Here is an 8,419-nt window from a genome sequence, read left to right on the forward strand (position 1 = left end):
AAGACGAACTACGAACTTCTCTGTCTTTCAAAAGTTTCGAAATAGAAACTTTCAATTTTTCAAAAAGATGTCTAAAACTCGTATATCGACGTCTTCCAATTTTTCGAAAGGCGAACTTTTACACTTTTACGTTTAATGTTTAATATTTTCTAAATACACGCTTTTTTATAGGAACAATTTTAAAAGAACGCGAGTTTGGGGCGAGTTTGCTGATTTTAATGGGTTTTAATAGATTTTAAGCCATTTTAATTTCTTAAGGAAAAAAAATAATCGTAAGAACATTTTAAGGCTAAAAACCTCGAAAAATTAAGAACAGTCCAGACAGCCCAGCCTGAGCCAAAATTTTCTGGTTCTTCTTATAAAAAAAGCAAAAATTTCGACGCTCGTATTTCAACGTCTTCAACTCCTCAAGAAACTTCTCTTTTTCCATGTTGCTGAAAAAGGAAGCGCCAAACGTCCGCACTGATGCATACCGGGGATCAAAAAGACTATTTGAAGCATACTTTTTGACGTTTAAAACACAAGAATATACTAAAATATCTAAATTTCTTGTAAAATGAAATANGGAAACTTTATTCTAAAGATATGAAATGGGAATCAAAAGATGCTAAGGTGAGCTCCTTTTTATATATTTCTAATGATTGAAGTGTGGTATTTGTCTGTATGGACTATACAGACACATACACATAGCTGCACCGCAGCTTTTCAAAGCTATGGGCAGTTCCAGTTATATAGTCTGTTATAACCTCCAGTGGACGATGTGGATTTTCCACAACAATTTACTTTGGAAAAAGTTCAGGGTATTAGCCTCCCAGGGGGAGGCACTTAGGCAAAATTGGGTATGTGTCGCTGCTGGGACAGGGTCCCATTTTTACGCGGTTGGCAGACGATATCATCCACCAGGATGCAAGTGAAATTTTTCAATCTGCGGACCTAGACGGGGGTTCGGTTATTATCAGTTTAGTTGGGTTGGAGCTCGAGAGTCACAATGTAAGGCCGAAGGCCTTCTTAGGGGCATCCGTACCCTGTGACCTAACTTAGGATCCCGTAGGGATCCTTGTAGGGGCATCGGTAGGGTTGGGAGCTTTCTTAATAAAGGTCTGTAAATTACACGCTATAAGTATTTGTGAATGACAGCTTCCCGTGTCTCGTGGCGCAGGGTTTAGGCATTGGGTTTGTAAACTGAGGTTGCTTGTATTTGGTGTTCGAGCCGGGCGGAGACCTATTTCCCGGTACGGCAAAATTTCAGAAAAATACTTAGAAAACAGTTAGAACACTAAAAAAAGTCAGAAAATCAGGAAGAAGATAGAAAGTAGAAATAGGGGAAATAAGAGGGGATGCATCCTGTGGTGTATCGTTTGCCAACCTTTTTACGATCTCCATAGTCTCAATGGCTTGCGTACCAATTAAATCAGCAACATTTCAACAAATGAACTACGCCAGTCAGGCACATCCTGGCAATGAACGGGGGTGGAGCATTTGCATGGGTATTCGTCACCCGTGTAAATGAGTTGGGCGTCTTCAGGCTAAAGCGGAAAATGATATAAATGAACTTTCAATGAAAAGGGAAAAAGGAAGAAAAACTGGGAACTTTATTTTTTCGTTAAAAGGTTTCCCAATCTTCGAGACAAATTGACCCATGGAAAAATTTCATCTATGCAGTTCTTTGAAATGAAGCAAAATATTTCCAACCCGGTTCAATTAAACTGGGTATTCGGCGCTATTACGTCACTTTCGTTTTCGACCCCGTTCATTTGCCAATGGTCTCAAGTGAAAAATACGTCATTTGCCAGGATGTGCCTGACTGTACGCAGCTCTGCTAGTAGTAGTACTCTGCCATTTTTGTTTTGATTTAATGTTGTATTTTAATGACCAAACAGCCAGGTCAATTATTCGAGGGCTATGCATCATGTTAGCCTCCACTGATGCAAGTCAAGTTGCCCAATCTCACGGTATATGACAGGTTCCCGAAAATTTCGATTTTTGATTATTTTGGACAATCTTCAGGGCTGTTCAGGTTGGAAATCAGAAGATCTTTTAATTTTTCATCTACTTTTATTAATTTTTGCCACTTTTCAGGGTGAAAATGGGAAAAATTTTCAATCTTTCCTTCTTCCAATTTTGCCAAAAATTCATATCTGACAGGGTCCACTTTTCAAACTCCAACGGCATATCCCTGTCGGCTGTCTAGATCAGTGCCCCACCCCCCTAGGCGAAAGCCTCCTTTTCAAAAGTTTTCCACCAAGGACGTTTTAATACTAATTTTTTTTCTATTATAATGTGTAATGTATATACAGGAATTCTTCTTGATAATCAACCAAGTAGGGGGTCAAGCAGCTAGTACAAGACATGTCATCTAAATAGATAAAAAGAATATAATCAGATGAAAATATTGGTCATTTAGACTTGAAATTTTTTCATCTTTAATAGGAGATAACAACATCTAGGAAATTTTTACATAATAAATTCTCTGGAAACCCGCACCGATTTAAGATTTTGTAAGGAAATCAATTCACATAACACACCACCAGGTACCAGCTGGTATGATTGTTTGTACTAACTGCTTGACCCCCCTGGAACCAAGTGTCACTTTTGTTTAACTAGTTGTTTTCCATTTTCAGGAATAAAATAAAAGTGGTTGGTTGGAATGCAAGCTGTCAGATCATTTTATTTTGGAAAATCTTATTCTGACTTCCTGTTAGAATTAAAGAAATTTTGTCATTAACATGGTTGAAGTAAAAAATGATTAAATTAAACTCAACGGGAATATCAAATGATAACATAGCTGAAGGTGCCTTTTAGACATATTTTAATCTAAAACAAAGAAATGTTGACGTTTTTGTTTTTGCTATGGAACTGAAAAAGATGACATGAATTTAAATAACATTTTTTAATAAGCACTCCAAATTTTTCTGGTCAGGCCTGGGTTACTTAGCATTCTGGTCCATTCTGAAAAATTGCTTGAATACCCCTAATATTATACCATATTTATGTGTATTGGTCAACGGGCTATAGTTGCCATGATTAGCAGTAAAAGCTGTTACTTTTCGCGATATTGAAGAAAAATTGACAAATTGAGGCCTCAGCCTTAGGCGCTGATTGCTTTATAAAATGTGTACGACAGGGAATTTTTAAATCTGATGGCAGCTTTATGTGTCAAATTTTCATAAACTTCATGTTTATAGGATACATTGAATGTGTGTCTACATTGAGCCATTGAAGTTTTGGGGATTTCATTGAAAATAGATTAATTTTATCCATTGAACAAGGAACAAAATACAACACGGTAAGTAATTTTTGTAATATAACCCAGTAATACAAGACTATTGATGATACTATTCGATTCTGTTCCATTGTGCATCAAAAGAAGCTAAAATTTTGTTACAGTACACAAAGTCTTGACCTAAGTTCAAAATATTTTTGAAAAATAGGTTTTGTAACCTTTTTAGAAACTCTTTAGAAATAGAACAATCTAATAATTGTCTCCTAAAGGGTCTTTCTACATAGTCTACTGAAAGCTGTAAAAATTAAATATTTTACAAACGCTTTTATTATCACGTTTTGTATGCCTGGATTTCTACTGATTCTATTTCTATTTGTTTATTAGGTCTGACGTAAGGACAGTTACTGGCTGATTTTGAAATGCACTTGAAAAACGATGTGCAAACAAAAATGTATGTTGCTGCATGCAATCAGATATTTATATGCTTCATGTGGAGTTCGTTTTCAACTTGAAAATAAATAACTTGGATATTTTCATTGTAATAATTGGTTGCTGAATGATAGAAGGTATTCTTGTACTCTTTAATGCTTAATTGTAAGAGTCAATCTGTACTATCTTCAAGGGATTGACAATACTGTACCATCACGTGTTGTATAGCACAATAACCTCAGTCTAATAAGTGAACAACTAAACTGAGGACTGGAGTGACATTGTGGGTCATATTTTTGGAAAATATCACCGTAATATAATTTTATAAGACCCCCTCCCATTTTATGGATTTTTCTGAAAAGTGCTTAAAACCTTCATTTTCGACTACTCTAGGTCCCAAGTATATTATAAATTATGATAAAATATTGCAAAATCTACTAAAAGTGGGGGTCTGAATAACAAGTTGGAGTTTAAAAAATTTTCGGTCTGGTTCAGATTTATGCTTCTTTTACTGTGTAGATTTTTCGTTGGATAATGTGTTTAAGGTTTGAAAATATTCTTCAAAAGCATTCAAAAATATCCCAGAATATGTCAAATTGAGAAAATGGGGAGACTATTGGTTTACCCCTGAAATTAATTTTGTCAAAATGTCGGAGTCCACAATTTAAAAAAAAAAAATTACAAAGTAGGTGGGACGTTTATTCAGACTAGGGCATTTTGGGAAAATCATCTTAATATCAGTTTTTAATAATGACTTGTACTTTATGGTTTTTCTACCCTCCCCTATAATTGAGCACAAAAGAGTATATTTGGCATAGCTTTCATTATTCACAGTGTCATCTTTTTAGAGTGATTTGCATAATTTTTTACTTTATTATACAGTATTTTGATATTTTTCATATTTTTTACTTCGTTACTTTTTATATTTATAATACCGGCTACCCTCAGGCGCCCAAATCTTCCCTAAAACCCCACCGCCCATAATTTTGTTCCCCCATCCGCCCATTCAAGAAACTTTTTGACTTTTTTCTAGGAATTTTGACTTACCACTCGGATTCGAGAGTCTTGTTTTAATTATCAAAAAAATATTAGAAATAGTTTTGAAACACCCGGTATATAAGTTGAACCTTTTTGACGACGATGTGAGTAATCAATTCCAGTTTCCCATTGAAAGTTTGCTCTCTCTCTCTCTAACTCGCAAAGGGATCACACAATTTTTTATACTTATGTATAAGGGTATTTTAAATAGTGCAATTTACACATTATGCTTGTTTTTTTGTGATTTAGGAGATTTAATTATTTGAAACTTTGTTAACTGAGGCTCAGCATATGCTTTATAGGCAATGTTTAATTTTTCCAAGAGATTAGTCTGGATATGCTTGTTAGCAGTATGCTTATAAAAATGTCTATAATTTAGTAGAATTGATCTCCATTGTACAAACCATTCCCAAAGTATTTAACGAGGATTTCGCACTTACGTGAATGGAAATTTCAATGTATCCTTTAATGTCCTTTGAAGCCCTATGGCCAATCTATTCCTTGATAGGGACTAAGATTCTAAAAACTTATAATTTAGATTAGTTATTATATTATTGAAAATGAAATTAAATTATAGAAATTACACGCACGCGTTTATAAGAACCAGTAAATTCTTGCTCAGGCTGGGCTGTTCTTAATTTTTGCAATTTTTCAGGCTTTAATGTTCTTATGATGCTTTTAGCCGCTTAGTTTCTTTACTTAAGAATCAGTCAAAATCTATTGAAATTAGTCTTTTAATAATTTCTAAAAGCTGAGGCTCAGATTGTTCTTAATTGTTTTTAGGTTTTGGCCAAATTTCAGCCTCGTGTTCTAATAAGATTGTTCTTATACAAAACGTGTAATTTGTCATTCAGAATTATTTTATTTAGACTACTTAATTTTTTAGCAAAAAGTCACTACTATTTTGTTTCATATTTTCTGTTTTCTATGCTTTGTAAATGTATGAATTGTTCGTTTTAATGTCACAAAAAGAATTTATCCGCACATAAACACAAACAAATTATTTAAAACATCTCTCATTTACTTTTGACTTGTTAATGAAAGATTTCGAAAAAAGCAAAAATCATCTTCCAAAGTATTTAGAAAGTTTCGGAATATGAAATTTCAACATATTAGGAATTAAGGAATTTAATTTTTCAAGCCTGTTTGAAAGTTTGAGAATGTGGTCTTTCAACTTTTTTGGAAAGTTGGGAAGACGATCTGGTCGAAAGATGTTGAAAGGTAAGGTGCACAACTTCCCAATCCTTGTTGAAAGACCAACTTTAAAACCTGTCGATAGATGTCAGAATATGAAATTTCAACATATTAGGAAGTTGGGAATTTCATTTTCCCAGCCTGTTTGAAAGTTTGAGAAGGTCGTCTTTCAACTTTTTTGGGAAGATGGGAAGATGATCTGGTCGAAAGATGTTGAAAGGTAAGGTGCACATCTTTCCAATTTTTGTTGAAAGACCAACTTTCAACTCTGTCGAAAGGTGTGGAAATGTGAGCTTCCTACATCTTTCCGACGATTTGAAAGACATTATTTCGCCCAGTGCAAGCTCCTATATACTGATGTCAAAGCTCGTTTGATCGTGGATGGTAATTTATCGAAACTGTTTGAATACAGCAGCGGTGTGAAACAGGGTTGCAAGCTTGCCCCAACTCTGTTTGATATATATGCAGCAGTTCCTCTCCTTGTTGCTTTCAAAGATGTCAAACACCGACGTTCAATCCTGACAAGATTTCGCACTGATGGAAAATTCTTTGACCTGAGGCGTTTGAAGGCTAAAACCAAAGTAATGTACGAATTTATTCGTGAGGCACAATATGCAGATGACATCGCAGTGCTAAGCGACTCGGCCGAAGGTCTACAAGAACTACTCGACGCTTACAATGCTGCAGCCAAACGTTTTGGATTAAAGATCAATGCAGGCAAAACTGAAGTCATATGTATGGGTCCAGAAGTCATATGTATGGGTCACTCTTCTACGTCGATGAAGTCCCCTTAATACAAAATGTCGATCGTTTCAAGTACCTTGGCAGCTTTGTCATCAAAGATTGTAAATTTCAAGTCGAGCTCACTTCACGCATCCAAGCAACATCCAGTGCTTTTGGTAGGCTTAGACACAGAGTCTTTGATAACCACAATTTGACAATCTCGACTAAAATCGCAGTGTACAAGCAATGTTTACTACCAATTCTTCTGTACGGGAGTGAGACTTGGACTCTTTACTCTTATTTACTCTTTGAAATTCGACAACTCCGTACCTTCCAACAACGTCACCTCCGTTCCATAATGAAAATCAAATGGGATGATTATGTAAGTATTGATCAGAGCTTATGTTGAAGATATTGAAGTTTTACTGGCAAAAAGTCGTTTGAGATGTTAGAGAAGTAAAAATGATTTTGTTTGGAGAGCTTGAACATGGCTCACGTTCTATTGGACAACAACTCTAAAAGAAAATCGATTTACTCGACTGGGCTTTAGTCCGATTTTTTAAATTCTCATTCTTTTCCCACTATTTCCATCTTCTTCTTTGAACTGTAAAATGTGTGTGAGAGCCACAGGGTTGGATAGTGGTGATCCAATCCCAGTTCCTTCCCTTCTAGTATGCTTTCTACAACGTTGTTCCAGAAACGTGTCAAAGGTATGGCAACTTTGTCTTGTAGAAAGTATACTTCTTTTCTCATTTTTATTTTAGTTTCTTCGGCTGGTTCCGTGGATTTTAAGTTTTAGTTTGTTTTATATTATTGCGCGCGTTTTATACTTTCACTAAAGCCCACAAAATACATATTTTTATATTCTTTTATCTGTGGTGGTGTCTAATTAACACTGCTTGGCCTACCAACACAACCCTATTTCCATCATATAGGAGGATATTTTCACAAATGGCCGAAATCCTGTGTAGGTCGCGAAAACTGAGGAACACATAATGTGTTTTCTTGAAATATTTTTTGACTCATATTGAGTTACTTCTTTCCATCTTAACTCATATTGAGTTGCTTTCTTCTGTTTCTTCCTTATAGTCATTTTAGATCACTAGCTTTGCATTGATGGATTTCTATGTCATCATATTTTCCTTTTCAACTCCAACCTGATTGATTTTCTGTGAATGTTCATTCTAGATTTTTGTTGTATTTGTATTGTCTTTTTGTTTTGTGGGTTTTGTCTTTAGTGTTTCCATTTTCAGTAGTTGAAGGTATGGTGAAGAGATCTGACCTCAAGGAGAGCAAGTGTTGAAAATGCTAAATAAAATAAATATATATCACAATAGGCAGACACTGTCCTGATATGAAACGTGTGTAGAGGCGTATTTAGGGTAGGTCAAGTAGGTCAAGTGACATAGTTCCCAGAAATTGAAAAATATGAAAAATTGTGAAACAGACTTTTTATTTCTTTTAGTGATACATGTCTTGGGTATCAACTTTATCAATTTTATGCTTGCGACAGTTAAAATTTAGACTAACATTTATCTCCGAATTAGCAAAATTTCTGAAAAAATCGGGGTAATAGCTATGAGGCTACGTACAGCTTCTCTGTCGAGTTTATAAAAAAACAACACTGAATTCACATTTCCTAGCTTATCTCTTTCAGGGGGGGGGGGGTTTTCAGGGGTCTTAAATACCGACAAAATTTTGGGTCAAATACCGTAATACCGTCGGTGAAGGAAGCCTAATACCGATACCGATATTATATTTATTTATTTTTTCGAAAATAATGAACTTTCAGTTATCAAATCTATTGTGTAG

The sequence above is a fragment of the Clytia hemisphaerica genome, unplaced genomic scaffold (genome assembly GCF_902728285.1).
Source record: "Clytia hemisphaerica strain Z4C2 unplaced genomic scaffold, Clytia hemisphaerica genome assembly, whole genome shotgun sequence".
NCBI classification, from domain to species: domain Eukaryota; kingdom Metazoa; phylum Cnidaria; class Hydrozoa; order Leptothecata; family Clytiidae; genus Clytia; species Clytia hemisphaerica.